Source organism: Dermacentor silvarum, chromosome 2 (genome assembly GCF_013339745.2).
Source record: "Dermacentor silvarum isolate Dsil-2018 chromosome 2, BIME_Dsil_1.4, whole genome shotgun sequence".
NCBI classification, from domain to species: domain Eukaryota; kingdom Metazoa; phylum Arthropoda; class Arachnida; order Ixodida; family Ixodidae; genus Dermacentor; species Dermacentor silvarum.
The window spans coordinates 137,191,835-137,213,171 of NC_051155.1; the positions used below are offsets into that span (position 1 = coordinate 137,191,835).

At 47.0% G+C, this 21,337-nt stretch overlaps 1 pseudogene; it reads left to right on the top strand.

Annotated features, from left to right (window-relative positions):
- The window catches only part of LOC119440419 (DNA (cytosine-5)-methyltransferase PliMCI-like), a 232,638-nt pseudogene that overhangs the window by 208,571 nt on the left and 2,730 nt on the right, over nucleotides 1-21,337 (top strand).

Genomic DNA, 21,337 nt, shown 5'->3' on the forward strand with positions numbered 1-21,337 from the left:
ATAGGATTTACAAGTTGCTATAACAAGCTCTCATATAAGGTGTTGACACGAACCGATTGGTTAGGTTCTGTATTGAGAACAGGACAAAAAACACATCCTCACTGTGCGTTCCGTGTTGTTTTGAATGTGGTGCTCTTGAGGGCATTTGTTGTGGTCCTTTGATTACTGCAAGGAGGAAACTTTTTTGGATAGGCTCGGATACTTGCTAAATATGGTTGTTAGGCAACTGACCATTGGCAGAAATGCTACTTCTTGTGATCTGCTGCCAGCCATACATGTGTATAATTTCCAAATTGAGCCCTGTTGGTCACTGGCACATGGTGGTGATCTGTGGCTTTGACAGTGTTACACTATAACCAAAGAAGGATGTACTCGTGTTTGTAAAAATTTCAACTGTCGAAGCTCAGATGTGAAATTTTAAATTTATTAACAGCACTTTGGATCATCGATTAAGTGTAGGCTCTTGTTTGACTTCATTACATGACTGGCTGCTTCTAACCTTCTTAATGGTACAAGTGATAGGCATATCTTCATTTGTACAGTCATGTACTTGAAGAAATCAAGAAAGGAGAGGCCCTTGTCACTAATCACCATGCATTGGACATTGTTACTAACAGAGCTACTGTTGTGCAAACTCTTATAAATCCTTTTTCGTCGCTAAGTACTGTATGATGATTATCTTGCTCGTTCTCTAGCTGTTCTTTTAGTTTTAGTTTACCAAAATGGACTCTGAATATTTCGTCAATAAACAAAATGTTAGCAATCTCTGTGGCGGAGCCAAAAGAAGAGAGATGGATAACATTTTGGTTATTGACAGTGCCATAGAGCTCAACTTTACACTTTGCTCATTTCAGGGTGCTCACTGCTTCCTGTGTGTGAGTTTTTGTGCGAATAGATGGGTGTGCATTATTTCTTTTCTCTCGAACTTTGATATATTGTTATATATTAAACCTGTAGTAGCATGCCAAAGCTGTTGCTCGGCTAGCCTCCCCACCCATCATAAAGATTTTTCTCACTAGCGCGCACATATTTTCACTACTGGTTGATCTTACAGTTTCCTTGTGATACATTTTTGGAATGTGCAAATTATGTACGCAATTGGTGGAATATGTGGTGCAAACAAAGTATGATGGCAGTATGTGTTCAAGAGACCATTGCCCTATGCTAGCAGTCTGGCGTAACGCAGCTCCAACATTCTGAACAGTTTAGCACACCAGAGCCATATGCAAACTACTATATCTTTTTGTTCACTACTGTAGGCTTGAGGGGCAGTACTCATGTGCTGGACACATGAGCAGGCACATTGGCCAATGTATTACAGCTCTGCAATGCGAGTCCACACGTGAGAAATTAAGCTTCATGTTTGATGCAGGAAAATGTTGTCCTCTTTAAAGGTTTCTATAGAGTACAGCCACCATCATGGATTTCTAGAGTATGGGAGCAGCGCTCTTTGAGACCCTTAGGGCCACCTATCGGAGGAAGTCGGAACAACACTACCGTAAAATTCTGAGCAAGTGCCCCCACCCATGCAAGAGTCCCCCTCAAACTTTACTGCTAATTTCAAATTTCCACGTCGTTCCAGGAAAGGTGTGTTCAGGGAAATTACTGTACCAGTGCAGTGTCGATGTGCCATTTCTGCATTTCTTTCGATGGTTTTGAGAGTGATAAACAGCACTAACAAATCTGTGGCTTAATAAAGTTCATGTTAAGCCCACAACGTTTTTTTTTCTTTCTTGCCGGAAAATTTTGTTGTCGCCATCCTGAATTTTAGTGCTGTTACGGATAATGTACTCCCCCCCCCCCCCCTCACTTTGCTGGTAATTTCTATTTGCGCGGCGGGGGGGGGGGGGGGGGACGCATGCTCTGAATTTTATGGTAGTTGCTTCTGAGCATGCACTGCGGGGCGGACAGGGCTTTCCTACTTGGTGTCCTATTCGTGCACTTTGTGCAGCTCCCTTTTTCTGATAGTTTGCCTGTGTGTCGTGCATTAGTTGCACGTTAAAGAATCCCAGGGGTACCAGGGGGTCAAAATTAATCAGGAGTCCCTCGCTATGGCGTGCCTCATTATCCTATCGTTGTTTTGGTACGTAAAACCCCAGAATTTAATTTCAATTTTTTAATAATTTGCCCCATGGCAGGGGGAGCTGGGATATGTGCAGGTGGCAGCAACGGTTCCTTATCGGCCTGCGTCCTGGCATGACAACGCAACTGCTCATCACACGGCAAAAACATTCACCGACGATTACGATACTCCCTGATACGAAATTTGAGCCCACCTTTATACGTGTTTTCATTTCACAATATATTGGCTGGTGCTGACAATCTGTTTCAAGCTGCAAGTTGCAAACGGAGCGAAGTGTGGCGCGACTGCCTGGCTAATTGGGAGATTGCGAGAGGCAGCACGTGGGTGATGTGTGGGTGCAATTCACAGCAACAGCCATCACAGACAGACCTCCACTCATACAGCGCTTTGTTTCCATATTTGGTATCGATAGACGTGCTCACCGCATGCCTTATGGACGGCATCATCGGTGAACAGATGATGCGCGCTACTCTGGCATCATCTCGTAGCGATCGTCAGTGCAGAACATGTCATGCTCGGCACTATGCTTTTCTTCTCACGCTTTCGTCAAAACCTCCTTGATTTACCTCCTCGTGCTCTCTTCGCTATTGCCATCTTTCATCCCCTACTGCACTCTGTGTTCGCTCTTTCATCCTTCGCTGCGCTCGTTCGCTCGGTTATGCCGAGGGACGCCAACGCCGATGCTAAATGCAGGAACAGGCACCTAAGAGCTGCGCTCTAAAAGTCGCATGCACGTGCATCCTGTCATTGAGCAGAATCATCAAAAAGGCAGAGCAACATAAGGGGCATGGTTAATATTGCTTGTGGCGAAGCCCTTTCCATCCAGCAGCGCATGCTCAGAAGCAACTACAGTAAAAGCTCGATGATACGAATCTCACGGGGTCACGAAAAATATTCGTATTAGCCGAAATTCGTATCATCGAAACACAATTAAAACTACTGTCGAATCTCGATAATTCGAACTCGAAGGGGCCCGAAAATTTGTTCGAATTAAAAGGACGTATTTTTGAAGTATTCGTGCACCATAGCATGATGCACGAACGGTGCGAGTCGTGAAATATCGCGGCGCGCAAGCGCATAGCAAGCGCGGGCCACGAAACTGCCCACGCCGGCTAACGGTCGCTTCCCGATAACGACAGAAAACGAAGCTTCAGGGAGCGAGCGGGCGGCGCCGGCACACGGGTGCGCGCGGAGACCGTCGAAGGTGAGGGAGGAGGGCGCTCCAGGGAAGCGGATTTGGCCGCGTCAACTCCGCCGCTTCGGTGGCTCCCCTCGCCCTCCCTCTCAACTCCCTCGTAGCTCTCTCACCTTCGACTCCGTGCGCACATCTCCGTGCGCGCCCGCCGCCGTGCTGGCGCCAGCTTATTTTAGCCGCCCCCTGAAGTTTCATTTTCTGCCGTTATCGGGAAGCGAGCGTTTGCGGGCGTGGCAGTTTCATTGGCCCGACTGTGCCTCCGCCGCTGCTTCCCTCTGCGCTGCTGCCGCAGCGTGCAAGGTCAACATGTGACTAGAAAATAGAGGAGAAGGGTTCACTGCCATTTTATCCGTGTGGCTGAGACGTCGGCACTAGTGTGTGCTAGAATACTCTAGTCGGCACAGAATACTCTAGCCGGCGCGATGCAGAAACGGCGACCTTGCAATTTGAGAGAGGGGGAAATTTCCGCCGCGGGTTCTTTTTTTTTTTTTCCCCCGTTCCATCGCGCGCGGCATTGAGGGGTCTCTCCTGAGCTTTTGCTCTACGGCGGTGTCGGAGCAATGCCGGTCGGAGGCGCCGCCGCGTTATTTGGCGCGCTGCTAAGAGCATTGTCGGTGCGCGGTATGTTCGAAATAAGCGTGTTCGAATTAACGAGATTCGACTGTAGCTAAATTAAAGAATCAGAGGTGAATTCACTCAGGCACATGTACGTAAAAAGCATTTATTTCTTGAAGCGCCACCGCTTCAAACTCTTCGCGCCCAGTCGCGGAGTCCGCGTTGTCCGGCGTCGCGCCTCCGCACCAAAGGAGGAGAGAAAGCGCGTGACTGCGCGCTGTTCTCTTTCGCGACAGTCGGTGGGGCGGCGTTTATTCGTATCAACCGACACAGGCTGAAAATCGATTCGTAACAACCGTTCTCTAGCACGTTGCAAAGTAATGGGGCTCGGCCGGGACCACAGAAAAATTCGTATCAGCCGGAAATTCGTATTAGCCGTGATCGTATCATCGAGCTTTTACTGTATGTCCTTCTGGTTTGCTCCTATAGGTGGCATGAAGGGTCCCGGAAGCGCACCACTCCCGCATTCCATACAGTCATGACAGAGTTTGTTTAAGAGCTTGGGGGAGGGGCATTAGCTACTGAGTGTTACCTGAGTAGGAGTACCAGGTATACGTGACTCTTCCAGTGAAACCAATGGCTCATTCATGCTCAAATTGCACACAGAAGGTAGCATTCCGCGGTAGGTTCAGTTAATTACTATGTTTGTGTGCATTCTGGGGTTTTCACTGCAACAAACCAGTGGTGCCATTTGTGATTGCTATGGTCAGAGGCTCCTTCCATTGTAGTTGTGACAGATGGCACCACTCTTCTGCTGCAGTGAAATCAGCATTCTTGAGTGACGTCACCACAGATGACATGCACTGTAGATTTATTGTGAATGAAACATTGAAAGTAGTGCAGGCAAATGTAACACTCAACTGAAGCTGACTCTCCTGTTTAAGTAATACTCGATACCTGTTTGTGCATTTGTATCTCATCCAGCAGTGATGTGTCAATGTCATTGCAGATCAGAAGCAGCAAGGAGGGCCCTGTTCGAGACTTTGAATTGCTGACTTTGTCACCCTCATGCAAGCACGAGTGGACCACATTCCATTCTTTCCGGGTGCCAACTGGAGGGACCTGCCCAATACAAGAGTGCGCCTCTCAGACGGCACCTACACCAGTATTTTGTAAGGCAGCGGCTCTCAAATAGTTTTTGCAGACCCTTGAGGGTGCACAATTGCATTGTGCCAGCAGCAGGCTGTTGGTAATAGAGCACTGCACGGGCCGATTTTTTCAGCCTGGGCCCGGCCCGCGCCCGTTTTTACGTTGGGCTGCCTGCCTGAGCCCGATCAAAACTTTTATGGCGAGACCCGGGCCTGGCCTGGGCCCGGGAATCATCTATGTTACCCGCCCGGCCCGGCCCACCACCCCTTTACCTTAGGCCCGAGCCCGGCCCGAACCCGGCCCGAAATCGAAAAATACATGTTTTTCAGAGTTGAGACGCTTGAGAATAACTCGCTGCACGTTACATGCACACCACCAGAAAGCCCAAGCCCGGCCCGGGCCCGCGTCAAAAAACCCGAGCCCTGCCCGAGCCCGTGAAAAAAAAAACTGCTCTACCCGGCCCGGCCCGGCCCTTGGGCCGGGTCGGGCCCGGGCTTTCGGGTAAGCCCGAGCCCGTGCAGTGCTCTAGTTGGTAATATCCCATCTGCATTTGTGGCACCCCTAATTGCCATATAAGCGAGTTTTCCCAGAAACTTCATGACATCATTCTTTATTTTGAGCATGTGCTTTGAAATGTGCTTTGCAGCTAAAATATACATGAACTAGAAAGCCTTGTGAAAATCTCTAGAGCTTTTACTTTCAGGCCCTCCGCTCTTTGAAGTAGAGGAAAAAAAAGTGTCAGTCCTGTAGCAGTTATTTCACTCACTCACTCAGTCCTGTAGTATGTGGTTTAATCAAGAAAGGTAGGCTTAGGGTGTAGAGCAAAAAAGAAATGCTTGATCAGTCTGGCCAAAATCACAGAAGAAACTTCAGCAACAGCAATTGTGCAAGATAGCATGTAGGAGCAGGTTGCTGTACAGTAGCCTTGTAGCCATGGTTGGCCATTACATGCTTCTGGTGAAAAGCTTCTGTCAATTTTCTGGCGACCTGATTCCTATGTTTGGAAATCAGATGCAGGTTACTGAAGAGTTGGCAGAAGCTTTTTATATGCACTGCTTGACCAATGCCTGCATCAGTGTTCCACTCACAGATCTCCGTACTAGTAAAGTTGCTCATATTAGATGATCATGTCTATTTTTATGCACCAACTTGTGGCTTACCTGTAAACACATAGCTGACCCAGTCGATGCATGAGGTTTAGGACACCCAATTCTCGCCTTTTCAAGCTCAGGCCCAGTTCTGGATGGTTCAACTATGCACAAATACCTGCTTTTTAGCCCAGCAGTGATGAATGTATTGTTCCTGCACAGCTTTGAGCATTTAGTGCATCTGCTATTGTTACTGTGTACAATACGCAACATAGTGTCGCTGTCACTAGTTTACATTTTCAGCATAACGATCCACTTTTCTTTAGACTCCCAAAGTCTTAGCCCCACAGTGACGTTTTGTGCTTTCTGTGGTGGAATGGGAAAGCTTAGTGAAGTTCCATGCATTCATTAAACTCCCAGCACATGAATTGATGTGCTTTCACCGTGGTAGCTATATTTCGATGAGGGTGAAATGCAAAAATGCTCGCGTACTGTGCATTGCATGTACGGTAAAAAAACCTCAGGTGGTCAAAATTAATCTGGAGTCCCCCACTACGGCGTGCCTCATAACCGTATCGTGGGTTTGGGACGTAAAACAACACAATTTAAATTTTGTAATTTTTTAACAGCGTAGCTGTTTAAGCTCGAGGATCGGCTACAAATCGTTCACAGAAACTCCGCTGAGCTACGACATCACTGTGTTGCCTAGCAACCGCTTGGCACAGCTGCGCCTGGCTTCGCGGAGCTTCGCACAGGTGTCGTGACGTCACCGCTCCGACTTCCACATCGCTTCTCCTAGCCGCGCTGCACTGCGCCTAGCTCTGGCGTCACTATGCGCCACCTAGCAACCACCTGGCATGTCTGCGTCTGGCTGCGCCACGCTGCGTCGCCGCTGCCCATATATCGCCACGCTTCCACAGCCGTGTAGGCAGAGAAAAAAAAATGTATAAAGCTCCGTGACGCCACGACGGCGGCACATTGCCGAGTGTCTCTGCGCCAAGCACATCGTTTGCGCCGCTTAAAAACATGGGTCAGCCGAAAAAGTACGTAACCCCCGAGGAAGAAGATGCTCGACGGGAAGCCCGTCGCATTGCTGCAACAGCTGCGATCAAACCCGGAATATCTTGCTGGTGAATCTTCATCACAGCGATAGCGAAGAGCGGAAGATCCCGAGCAAAAACTTAGAAAAACTTCGTAAACCTTGGTCAACCTCCAGCTATGCTGTTTCTTCAGCCTTGCACCACTAGTGCAAGCTGCCCTCACTTTTTTTATGTGCTTCCTCTGTGCCCCTGTACATTTTGAAAACTGTCCGCACAGTACTGTAGCACTATGTGTGTGAATCGGCTGTCAGAACGAAGCGGTGCAGGATGTTCCGAATGGCTCTTTTGGGTGTGTGTCAACAGAATGCATCTCACTCACACCCACGGTTAGTCACATTGCGACCACATCTATACTATCATCTGAAACTAATTGCCTTTAAGGACAACTGCTGTCGGCAGATAGACCTGATAATGACAAGGATACCTATCAAAACATTGGAACCATGCTAAGTATCCATCATCATTCACTAATCTTCTTACTTGTCCATGTCTCACAGTTTTATTTGGTCTATCTATGTCAGATTGGGTGCAGTAAAAAAATTAACTTTTGGGATTTTACATGGTACGGGGCCACGTACACTATTCGGCACAGGCGTTTATCCTCTGCCAAATAGTGTACGTGGCCCCGTACCTTCGGATAAGGAAAAGCGATCTAAACCACATGGACGTTATCATTCGAACGGCTTATAAAAAGGCGCTCGGTCTGCCCATAAAAACATCTACGGAGCGTCTGCTACAACTTGGAGTACACAATACGGCTGATGAATTGATTAGCGCCCATCTTACAAGCCAGGTAATGCGATTAGCCACAACCAAGACGGGCCGCAAGGTCTTGGAGGATTTGAACATCTGCTTTCCGCAACAAGTGGCTGGACGACAAGATATTCCTCGGGAGTGGCGGAACAAATTCCTCACGCTTCCTCTTCCTAAAAACGTGCACCCGGAGCATCATCAGGCCAGAAGAGTGGCAAGGAGCAAGATGAAGAACAAGTGCTATTCCAGAACAGAAGGAGCCTTCTTCGTGGACGCTGCGGGCCCTGTAAAGGGGATATCGACAATCTCAGTGGTGCACCAAATGCAGGTTGTAGACGGGCTTTCAGTTCGTGACAGGGAAACCTTGGCTGTGGAGGAAGTGGCGATAGCCCTAGCTGCGACACACTCCGCGTCAGAATACATTATTACAGATTCGCAGGCGGCTTATAGAACCTATATGCGTGGTAGGATCACGCCGCTGGCATGCAAAATTCGTAGTCAAGCTAAGACTCGCGCTGCACCTAAGCAGCTGATATGGGTACCAGGTCACGAGGGGGTTGAGGGAAACGAGCGTGCACATGCTTCAGCCCGAGCTTTTCTTCCCCGGGATCCTTCTACGTCCTCCTTTGCTGACTTCGTCTCCCCCTCTCCGTTAACAACATACTCAGAGATACTACAGCATCTGCGCCTTGAGAGGCAGACACTGCCGGGGCCCGCTAGGGGTCTTAATAAATCAGAAGAGTGTCACCTCCGTCGGCTACAAACTATGTCTTATGCAATAACTACGATATAATTATGAGGCACACCACAGTAGAAGACTCGGGATTAATTTTGACCACTTGGGGTTCGTCAACATGCACCGAAATCTAAGCACGAGTGTTTTTGCATTTCATTTTTGCATATAAAATGCGACTGCCGCGGCAGGCATTGAAGCGCGTGCTCAAGCTCGGCAGCGCATCGTCAGCCACTAAGCTACCGTGGCAGGGTTTGAATGTATTTATTACCTTATAATGGTGCAGGACTGTCAAGACATATGACAAGGGCATCCAAGGTGTGTGCCCATGTGCAGCAGGAGGCAATTGTGACCCGCTGCCAGCTACACAGAAGCGCACATTGGTTCCTTGGACACTGGTGCACAGGGCTGGCAAGGGGGCTGCACAGGGCAAGCTGGATAAACCCTACGCACGACTTGGCTGGGACAGCTGCATGGGGACTGTCACCACTTCTCCAAGCCCTGACAAGGTGGGAAAGGAGAAAAGTGTTCCTGTTAAGAATTTTCTCTGTTGGCCACTACTAATGACCTGTGGACAAGAATTATTATCTTTTCTTGTTATCATGCGACAAAGGTGTATAGGAATTTCCCAGAAAAAAAATAATAAGCTTAAAAGTAAGCAACCTTCAGCCACTTAAATTGACAATGCAACGGACTTCTGTTAATTCAACTCCGGTTAATTCGATTTTTCGGTTAATTCGATCCCGAACCGAAGGAACCGGCCAACTCTTGTACATTGCTATGGAATCATTATTTCAGTCATGAAATTAACCTTTGCTGGATGATTCAAACTTAGCTGGTCATCATGCACACGTCCTATCCCAATGGTGACTGCAGTGGTGACTACAATAGCTGCCGCATCCATCTTGCAGCACTTAGGATGCAATGAATACAGCAAGCACACGGCATCTGCCGCCTAAAACGCCTATTTTTGTTCTGCCCAGGAAGCCTTTTAAATAAAAAATGGTAGCTCACAAATTATTAGTCATTCACACGATTGTAATGTGCACCTTTCTTTCTCGGGAAATTCGTCCAAAAATTGCTTGGGCTCTGCAAACCAAAATTGTGCTCACGGTGTTTGCAACAGCCTACCGTCGGAGACAGCCTAACCAGCGTTGTCATTGCCATCGCAAGATGGAGTCGATAGAACGAGTTCTCGCATAGCTTGGTGACAATGAGCAGCTTTCAGCCTGATTACAAAAGTGCATTCATACGATCAGCTATTCTACATGTTAAGCTAGTGGCAACAAGTCTCATCACATATGCTTGGCATTCCAGAGAATTGCATGTGTTGCAGGGCAAACTAGCGAAGTCGTTAATCTAGGCATGGACCATCATCCCGTTCTTATTGGTTCATATTGTGTTTGATATTTTGCATTTATCAAACGACTGCGTAACAATCGAAAACACAATGTGGACCGTACGAGAACATGTGGTTCTTGGTAGACAGCAATAAAGTGTTGTCTGAGATTAAGTAATTAAATTTCGATTCTGTGATGGAAATGTTCACTAGTTTCATCTTTGTGTTATTGCTGAAATCAGAGGCATGCTACGTTTTATTGTGGAAGCAGTTACCTATATGGACACTCCAGGTGAATTTTTGCCGCCGCCATGATGTTCCGTATATGTTTAGGTATATGTATGCTATATGCTTATCTGTGTTGTATATGCAAGGTAAGGTACATGCTATACTATTCAACCGCCAAATTTACTCAAAGTCTTAAATTTCTGACTGAATTATTCCTCAAACTTATTCAGAACTGCAGTGCGCAAGCAAAATTAATGAAACATTTCATTCACACCTCATGCCTTGTATCCTAAATCTCCTCAGAATGTTAAAAAGTACAGTTAAACCTGGATATAACGAAACTGCCAAATTCCCAAAAAACTGTGTTATAAAGAGCATTTTGTTATATGCAGGTTCAGCACGAAAATTCGAAAAAGAAACGCTTACCGTATGTACTATCGCTCAAGATTTACTCCCAATACACTAAAGTTGCGATAAACAAAAATAAGTCCCAGTTTCACCCGAAAGGCGAAGCATCGATTGCAACAGCAAATTAGCAGACAGCTATACGAAGTAATGATAGTACAGTCAAACCTCGTTAATACGTACCCGCTTAATGCATAATTGCAGTTTAAACGTGGTCGCGAAGATTCCCCCACCCAGCCCCCATTGAACCCAATGCATTGGCTGACCGCTTAAGCCGTAGTCGCTCATTGCCCACCAAACGGTTAGTGCGTACTATTTTTCTTGTTCTACACGCACAGGCACAAAATCGGCAAAATCTCATGTGCACAGACGTTCGATTCTTGAGTTGCGACGCCCGGACGACAGTCGCCAGCGATAGTGAACTTACAACATGGCCACCATGACGTATTTCCTGCTCGTACAGCTGTTGCCGATTGCCGCGCACAAAAGCATGGCCTTCGAGATAAGTCCCTGGTAACGTGGAGAAGCTGCCGGTAGGGGGTGCGAATTCGTTGTAGCCGTCGGAGTAGTAACCGCGCAGAAGCACATTTTATTGCAAAGCGCATTTGTGCCGTCACCGTGAACGTCGCTTTGAGGTTCCGTGTAAAGTCCAAACACGGCAACATCGTCGCCACGCGCCGCACATGTGTGCGAGTGAAAGCTTCCAGGAGTCAGCCGGCTCAGTCTCGCGCGCGCGAAGGAGAAGGGGGGGGGGGGGGGGGATAGGCACGGCGGGGGAGGTGAGAAAGGGAGGCGTTTACTTCGGCGGCGGCCGCCATATCTTGAAAGCGATCTGCGATGTGGAAAAAGTGTGCGCCCGCGCGGGCTTATCTTCAAAGTAAACTGCAGACAAGGTCAATATCTTGCGTTTCTTCATCGAAGCACTCATCCTTGAAATGTCACACCAGGTGCTAGATGCTTGGATGCGTGTCGTTTTTGCACAAGCGCGAGGCATCTGAAACGAAGAGCGAGCGACACGATGGCGTCGTATAGTGTCACCTAGTGTCATGTTGGTGAAGTGAAGCGCAGAAACTTGCGCAGTAACCAAAGAGGTGCGCTGCCAGCGTGTTGAAAAAAAAAAGAGTTTTTTTTTTTTTCCTTTGGCAACATCAACAGGAAAAGGAGAGTGCCAGCTTGGCGGGCTAGGCCAGCTGCAGCAAGCGGCGGGATCAGGTTTGAATGAAGGGAGGGGGAAAGGTCACGCCCGCGGCGGCAAGATCGCCGGGTCGAAGGATGCAGGCCCGCCTCGCGCATGCTCGCACGCATGCACACGTGCGCTCGCTCTCGCCTCGCAGTAGTCGTCAATTCGAGTGCGCCAAGTGTGATGCCGCCGCTTCGCATTACGTCACAGCGGGGAAGGTGCTTCCGGTTGCTGCTCGCTCAAAAATGACAAAATTTGGGGTGAAATCTCTAGGTTGTCGGCGGGGAAAATTCGTTATTTAGAGGGGGTATCCCGCTGCCACTTTGTTACCTAGAGGTCTCAAATACATGTGCTTCTATGGAGTAACGGCGGGGAATAGAAAAACTTCGTTATATCCAGGAATTCGTTATATGGAGGTTCGTTATAAGCAGGTGTGTTTTCGAGCTTTTTCTGCCTCTTGTTTAATTCAAGCAATTTCGTCGGCCCCATCAGAGTCAAATTAAGAGCATTCAAGTGTACTGCTAAATGAATCAGAGGTGTGTTTTGACATTTTTTCTGCCTCTTATTTAGTTAGGCCTGCGAGATAATTCGACCAATTTCGGCGGTCATCGAACAAATGCAAGTTGACTTTATCAGGTTTCCAAATCTCATAAAAATTACGGCTTCCAAAAGTTAATATATATATAATACCGCACACATAAAATTTTACTCAGAACTGCTTGAATTATCATAACGAAATGTCAGCTGTACGCTATAAAAAAGAAAAGTGTCCATAAACTGTTCAGTAAATGATGTTTGTACTGTTGTTGATGATATTTTTGAAATAGTTTTCGAACATTTAAGAACGTCAACTGTGTGCAGTCAAGCAGAAAATTTGACCAGAAATACGATAAATTTAATCCCCACAGGCATGGTATAGGCATAAAATTTCGGAACTCGCTTAGTGAAGCAGGCTACATCACTCAGGGAGCCATACTCAGGGAGCCATCACTCAGGGAGCCAGCTATAAGCGATCATTCACACTTTCCAAGGAGTCCTGTGTATGCAGACAAACTGCTTGTTTGTTCCTGTTTCTTCATTTGTGCTTTTAATAAACAATACTTCATAATGGGCAATGCAATGACAAATAAAACTTGGTAGCATTATGAATACAAGGATGCGAACACCATTGTATAATAATTGTGAAAGTGGCTGTTTATTGTTCAAAAAGAATTTGATTCAATTCGCTTCTTGCACTATTAGATTCGTATTCAACTCAGTCTCAAAAATTTCTATTCGCACACTCGTTACTGTTTTGGCCACCATTAACTGAATATTTCATGAATAAACTTCTTAACATTTTTGTTTTCCTGTGACACAGCTATATTTGCTGAACAGTCTGCAAATTTTTAATAAATAGTCAGCAAATTGAGTAGTCAATAGTTCCAGCATTTTTTCACAAAAGTTTCATATGTTTTGGCATCGACTGAAGCATTTAAAAAAATTTAGGTAGGCATGTCTGGTCAAGACGACCTTTTATAAGTGCTATCCCCTCACATTCTCAAGTTGTAATGCCATTTTTTGCGGAAAGTAAGCACAGAAGTAATTCTTGCGCAATAGGGACCACATGCTATCGTCTATCTCCCACTCTCAACAAAGCCCGCTGAAATGCCATATCCAAGCAAGAGCAGTTGTCAAAAAACAAAAAAAAAACAAAAAACAAACAATGCTGTGCATGAAATGAATAGAAAACCACAGGGCACTGACAAAACACATCTTTATTCTCTGTTTCATACATAACAAGCAATGCTTTGGAAAGTGCTGAAAGTGACAATGCAGGATCTTTTCAGTTTGCAGTGCTGCACCCGTCGCAGAACAGGCTGCTGACTGTTCGAGAGTATGCCCGTGTCCAGGGCTTCCCTGACAACTTCGTGTTTGTGGGATCTGTCAGTGACAAGTACATGCAGGTAAGTTGCACTTGTGCCTATCTGAACTCCAACACGTTGTTAATGTGATGCGTGGCATGCGCCATATTGGAGCTTCAGCAGACATCTCACAGTGAACTTGTTAAGCAGGAAATGCTTACAAGGAAGATTAGTGTGACCTTGAAATGTATTCCTGCAGTTCTTGACAATTTCATGCAGTCGCCAATCTCACATTGTCTGGCTGTCCATGACTGTTTGTGAGCTACTCCTAAGGGACAGCACAGTCGAGGATTGCAGAAAACTAGGTGGGGTAATGAAGTTAGGAAATTTGCAGGCGCAAGTTGGAATCAGTGCAAGACAGGGCTAATGGGAGATCGCAGGGAGAGGCCTTCGTCCTGCAGTGGACATAAATATAGGCTGTTGATGATGATGTTGATGATGATGTTGATGACTAAAGGACAAAAATGCTGCAATTTTTTTTCTGTCAACCAAGAACCTAATGCTGTCCCTCAAGTGGTGGTCAAGTAATAAAGCAGTGAAAATTGCCACCGTTGATCCAGTCATGAATCTGGCCCGCAACTTTTTGACTGTGAGGCCAGTGCACTTTGAAACCAAATCACAAGATCTAGCATACAATCAAAGGAAATATTTGTTCTTGCATCGTAAGCTGTGTATGTCAAAGCCAAGGGCTGCCTGTCTCATAAGTAGCAATAAAAAGGTGGAGATGATGGTCGAAGGAGGACTAAGTTGACCTGCTAAACACAATGAAATAAGGTGGCATTTTATTGTGGATGCTTACTGTGTTAGAATAGACATTTCAGGCTTACCAGTGTACAGCACCACTGGTGATTGTTTAAAGGGACAATAACGAGAAAATTAAGTTATGCGGTGTTAGTATTTTGCCCTTCTACTACCAATAAAGCCACTCTTACTGTGTGTAGAAGCTTGGCATACCAGGGCAATGATGTCACTAGCATAGGAGCAGGTCGGGGGTGTATCTACAGAAAGCAAAGAGTTGAAGGATAGGAGTGGTTCATGGTCATACAGGAGTTAAATGTGTGAATAACCTACAGTGTCGTGGCATGAAGAGTCAAAAGTAAAGGTGACAAAGGGGTAACGCAGAGTCCCATTCACGGTGGTCTTCAGAGACATACATAGTGAGCATGTCAGTAAGGGTATGGTTGAGGTGCTCGGTGAGTCCATTTGTTTGCGAATAATCAACTGTCATGAACTTGTGATGAATGGAGCAGGACCTGAGGAGATCATCAACAACTTTGGTGAAAAAACAGCAATCACGATCTGTCAAGAGCTGATGAGGAGCAGTGTGGTGGAGGATAATGTAGTGTTGGAAGAAAATCAGCAATGTTGGTTGCACTGCTCGAGGGGAGCACCTGCATGATAACGAAGTGTGTCACATAATTAGTGGGGATTGGAATCCATCGGTCACCTAAAGGTGACGTCGGGAAAGGTTCAGGTAAATTCAGCCCCACGGGAAAACACTGATGGGTGGGAATGCTGCGGTAGGCCAGCTGGAAACAAGGAAGGTTTCTTGCGTCATTAACAGTGCTCGCAGGCTGCAACGTATCGTCGGACAGATTGGTAAAGGACAGGACAGAAGAAGTGGTCGTAAATACGAGCCACGCCAATGTTGCCAGTTGCAGGGGCGGCGTGAAGCTGTATGAGCACGCTGAAGTGTATGTGTTCTGGAATGACGACAAGAAGTATGGCTCTGTCGGTACACAAATGCAGCTGTACAACGCATTTTCTTTTAAGACAAAGAAATGTAGGGTCCAAATGTTGAGCAGCGAGGTGGTCATTAATTGACTGTAATGAGGGGTTACAATGCTGCTCAATGGTGACATAGAGAAAGTTCATAATGGACGATTCGCAGGCATTGGTGTCGTCGTCAATGGAATAAAGTGAGCAAGTCAGATGACAGGACAGGCAGTCGGCGTTCTGGTGTAATCACCTGAATTCATATAGTACAGAAAACGAGTAGTACTGTTAAACCTTGATATAACGAACTTCAATATAACAAAATTCTCGATATAACGAAGTATTTAACTTGGAAAATATTGTGTAAGAAAAATAAGTTTGTGACTACTTATTTGGCACATTTGCATAAAAGTTTCATTTCAATATAATGAAGCAGAGTGCTGATTGCCGACTTTGTTATACCGAGGTTTAACTGTATATTTTAAGCGTAACACCCAGCAGCCGAGGCGGTGTTTGGCAGGTGATTGAAACTCTGAGCAATGCGTTGGCTTTTAGCTTGTTCAAAGTTTTGTCACTATTTCACCCAAGAGGAAATGATGAAGCTTATTAAGGCCCAGGACCAGACCTCTCAAATCCTGGCAGTCCAGAGGGCCCGCAAGAGGGCTGTCAGGTTTGATCTGATGGTCCCCGAGTGGGCCTAGCCAGGTGACGTTAAGTTAACTCGCGTCTGTAGACCCTTTCGCTGTTTACAAACATACGCCCTGGACGGCTTCCAGTTTGGCTCAGTGACATAGTCCGCTAAATATATTGAGCAAGAAAGGCAATGGCGGTGATATAAATTAGCAGGAGTGCGCTTTGTGATCCGGCACAGTAGACTGATAAGGCCCGTGACCGGAAGTTTCTTGGGGGCGCACTATCGCTGCTGTTATCGCGCGAGCGAAATCGTCTATTGTGGACCGAATAAAGTTGTTTCACTCACCCACTATGAATGGACAGACTTAATTGTTGCACAATTCCTACACAAAAGCAAATTAAATGCCTCATTGGTAATGCCCTTTAGTATATGTCCGGCTTTTATACACTTCCGACATGTCTTTGCCTGCTTTTCTGCAAAAAACCTGCGCGTCCTGGATGTATGGGGTATGAGTTCGTGGACGTCTGGGCCAGGGGCATAGCCAAAGGGGGGTTGGGGGGGTTCAAACCCCTCCCCCCCCCGCCCCCACCCTTTCTTCTCGTCGCTTCGCGCTGACATAATTCATGAAACTGGTGCTACTATCACAATTTCATTCCTGGGCGCTTCCGTTTGGGTTGGTAATTTACAGTGAATCATGTCTGCATATGGAAAAAACTGTCACGGTGTTTATCAAGGCTTTGACACTCTGTGAAGTTTTGGGCGAGAATGTGGTGGCCGCATTCTGAAGCAACAAATGCGCAACAAATGAAGCAACAAATGCGGCAGCCGTATTTTAGATGATGGCGAAAACGCTCAAGGCCCGTTTACTTAGATTTAGGTGCACGTTAAAGACTCCAGGTTGTCGAAATCTCCGGTATACATTTCCGCCGCTTCCCTTCAGGTTACGGTTAGGCCGCGTTCGCGCAGCTACGTTCACACTTGGTATCGAAGCTGTCGGAAGCGGCAAAATATTGCAAAAATCCGCCCGCCTAGGCGGCAAAACAGGCAGCAAAACAGGCTGCGAGCCAAATCAGTCTCGGGCCGATTTTTTCGCCGTGGCGAAGCGGAAGCGCGGCGGAAAGTCGCTCTGCTTCACTGGAAGCTACACTGGCATGTAAACAACTGGTCGTAAAATTTAACATGGCACCAAAAGTGTAGGCTGTAATGCTGATCGACGCGATCAAGAACCAACCCTTGCTCTCCGACAAGAGTGGCACTAAAACGTACTGTCAGCAATACTCGCGATAGTATTCAACGTCGTGCGACCGGAGGTGCGGCAACGAAGCCTTGGCGTGACCCAACTTCTCGCGCTTTTGCAAAGCCAGGCGAACCCACCACCGCCGTTTCCGAGGTGTCCGCGTCTTCTGTTTATTCATTGTCCATTTCTAGAAAACCAGTAGGTAGAAGTATAAAAGCCATTTCTTCTTCCACTTCCATGGAAGATCATAGTTAGGCAGATTCCTCGTTGGCGCTCCATAATTCTCCTCGCACGTGTACGGTATGTTGCAGAAGTCGCGGGGTGCTTTTCTCGTCGCGACGATAGATTGAGAGCGTAGGTCTCACGTAGGACGCGCAGGCTTTGGCGAGCCCCAACACAAGGGCCAGCCCGGGTTTTAGCTGTGGTGTTCCCGTTGCCCCTTTGGTGTCCTGGAGGCGCCGACAATACGAAATGATGAAATGTTATTACAACTTGTAAATAAAAGCTAATAAAGAAATATTATCACGCGTAGGCACCAACCTGTGACTCAGCGATACCGCGCCCGTGTGAGGAGAATTACGGAACGCCAGCGAGGAATTTAACGAAGGTCGCAGATGACACGCGAAGTTGCGTAAGGTGATCACTTTTGATGACGGTATGTGGGTCAATGAATGAACATACCACGATACCACTCGAAATAATGCGATAACGAGCGCCACTACGCCGACAAACGTACGCAGACTAGATGGATCTGGACGAAAACGGCAGCGGCGGCCGCAGCGGTAGCAAAACAAATGTGAACAACTTGGACAGGCGCAGAAAAAATTTTCCGGCCGCTTTGGCCTTTCCGCCTGCTTTGGCCTTCCCGCCCGCTTGCCGCTTCCCAAGTGTGAACGTAGGCTTAGTCTGCGCGAGAAACGTCTCTTGTTTGCGATTGCGCCCCTACAGAAGGCTGGTAATTACTGTTGTGTTGTTGAATCCCAAACCAGCAATTACGGAAGGCTAGTAGTTGCTGTTTTGTTGTGGAATCCCAAACCAGCAATGTACACACGAAGGAGTTGATGACAGCAGTGAAATTCCACCGACTCGCAACAAAATGCACGAAACAGACAGCCGACAAGCATGAATTACTGCTGTGCGCAGTACAGCATAAGTAAACTCGCAGGCGCTGACAGTTTCAGGCGCTGACAGTTCTCGTCGGAGTTCACGTGTCCTGAGATATTGATTATGTGCACTATGCACTGAACAAGACCGGAGTTCATTCCTGCATCAATAGTACACCAATCAGTCGAGATTCTGTGAGGTACAAGGCCGCTTCCTGTTTGCACCGGCGTAAGTTAAGCAGAAATGAGTTGCACACACTACTTAAAATGTGTACACATGCCATATCTATGTTGTGCGGTGAAATATTCTGTACAATTCTGAATCTGTTGACATAAAGGCAAATGACGGCTGCACGCTCGCACACAGCGGAAGACACAGCGGCCCATGCACGTGCCGCAGGAAATGCAACCCTCTTGTATGAGGGAGCAGGGCGACAAAAGCTTCGAAAAAAAAAAAAGCATTACGCGTTCTTGCGCGTATTTAAGTTTTCTAGCCCAAAGACACAGCAAACAAGCTATTGCTATGGGAGTAGGTATAGCCTTGTCACACGTGCATTTTCACGCGTATAGCCGTCCTTGACTTGTGAAACGCACTTCGCCGCGACGAGGACGACGCCACCTATGCTTAACGGAAATTAACAATTAATGATGTCTTCTCCGATCGCACGGGTCGTCTTAATGATGCGTTTTCGAAGACTGGTTCATTCAGTGGCGTGATGAGAGACCATCGCCCACTGTACCTGTCATACTTACTGTATTTACTGAGCTTTCTTTACTTTTTACTTAATTTCTTCACAAGAACACGCACACGCGAGGCGGGGGGGGGGGGCGGTCCCATGTCATTGATATACATGTATAGAGACTGCTTAAACTACCGATATTTATTATCGATCACGTGACATAGAGGAAAGCAGAAGCTTGCCCCCCCCCCCCCCCGAATAAAATTTCTGGCTACGCCCCTGGTCTGGGCCTATGTGACAAGGTTCTTTTTCGCTGCGAGCTGACGACCAGCAGTTTTTCTGAATAGGTCACATAGCTTTTCTTTGCAAGCCTCCCAGCTCAGCCTTGCGCATCTCATACGACACACGAGCCATGCCTTGGAGGTAGATGATTACGTTGGTGAGCATAAGCGTAGTGTCCCACCTATCATGGTTGCTTACGTACTCGTAGCATGCGAGCAAATCTTCGATGTGAATGCTATCTGTGCCAGTCAAAGTCCCTTGGTCACAAGGATGCAGCAAAACCACTGGTGGTGAAGCCTGGGTGGCAGGAGGAGCATTGTCTGTCATCGTGGCTGCAAAGATCCAGTGCCGCATTGTAGCCAACTTACTCTGCACCTCCACCAAATGTTACAATGTACAGTGCATATTTCGCTTAAAATGTTCGAAAAAAGATTTTGCTCTTACCACTGCACTGCTCTTGCTCAAATTTCGCACAAAGATTGCATTTTGGAATCTACTTCATTCATTGTAACAATTGGCACTGTCAATTGATTAGTTTTAAGAAAGAAATGCAATGTTGCCTTCGGTTATCTGCTCTCCCGGTCTTTTGAGTGGCTGCTGGGTCAGTCAATATCATGCTGAGTGCTCCGGCTTATATAGCATGGAAAAGAGCAGTGCCAGTAGGCGCACCTGTGTTATGCATAAAACTTGTACATATAATGTTGTTCATCAAGCACAAAAACCTTTTTAATCTAATGCACACAATATTTAACAGCTTCTTTGGCTTAAGTTTTTTTTATTTGCGCTACTCGATTCGCCTAGGCCACTAACTATTTGCCCTCTCTTCGCCAATCTTCCAGAATAGCTATCTCCCACTGTGATACAAGGGGCTTAGAAGCCTTGAATGCATTTAGATATGCATTGTTATTCACTGTGCATATACAGTAGAACTCCGCTGTTAAGTTCCCGGGTGCTGTGTTTTCCCGGCTGTTACGTCGTTTTCGGCCGGTCCCGGCACAGCTCCCATAGGACCCAATGCTTTGGCAACCCCGCTGTTGCGTCACAACTGAGGGACCGTTCCCGCATCATACGTTGCGAACTGCCACCCCGCGCTGGCCTGAGCGGCCATTTTGGCTTGGTGGCTTGAGGATGGGATTTACTTATGACGTATTTTCGGTTTCTGCGAGCAAAAGTATGACCTTTGAGATCCGTATTTGCTATCTAAAGATGGTGTCTATGACGCGTTGTGGCCCTAAAATTAGTTTGGGCGCTTATATGTTCCGTATAAAGTCCAAGGCCGTTAACGCCGTCGCCGCGTGCCCTATGCTGTATGTGCGAGTGAAAGTGTGCGAGGGGAGCCGAAGACCACTTCTAAATCTCGCGCGTGCAAGAAAGAAAAGCAGGGAGGGAGCGTGCCTTCTGTTGCGCTCGAGGCACCGGCGAGGGAGCGAGTGGGAGGGAGGGATAGCGAGGGCGGGTTACTCTAGCATCAACTGCGTACTGCGTGGGCCGTATCTCGAAACCGATCTGTGTTGGAGGCAGAGTCTTGGCAGTGTAGGTGCGTCGGCGGCTCGTAGCTTTGTGCGTGCTGTGTGTTCTCAGCGCTCAGTTTGCGTTGAAGCAATAGACACTTCGCTCGCTGCTGCAGCAGCGCTTCTTCACGCCAGCGTTTGACGGCATGTATCCGCACTCATCGAGTGTGATGTGTTCATGTTTGCCTGTGGGCACCGACACCATGCTTGTTAATATAGTTAATAAGAGAATGTTTACAAGTTTATACAGACGATAAAACTACTATTTTTACATTGTATAGCTGTCTACTAATTTGCTATCGCAATCGATGCTTCGGCTTTCGGGCGAAACTACGACTTTTTTTCACACGCAAGAATTAAAATAATATTGTGTGCAGTTAACACTACTCTCATTTCTCAATTTTTCCTATTTCTTGGCTCCTGCGTTTCCCAGCTGTTACGTTTTTTTTTTACAGCCCGTGA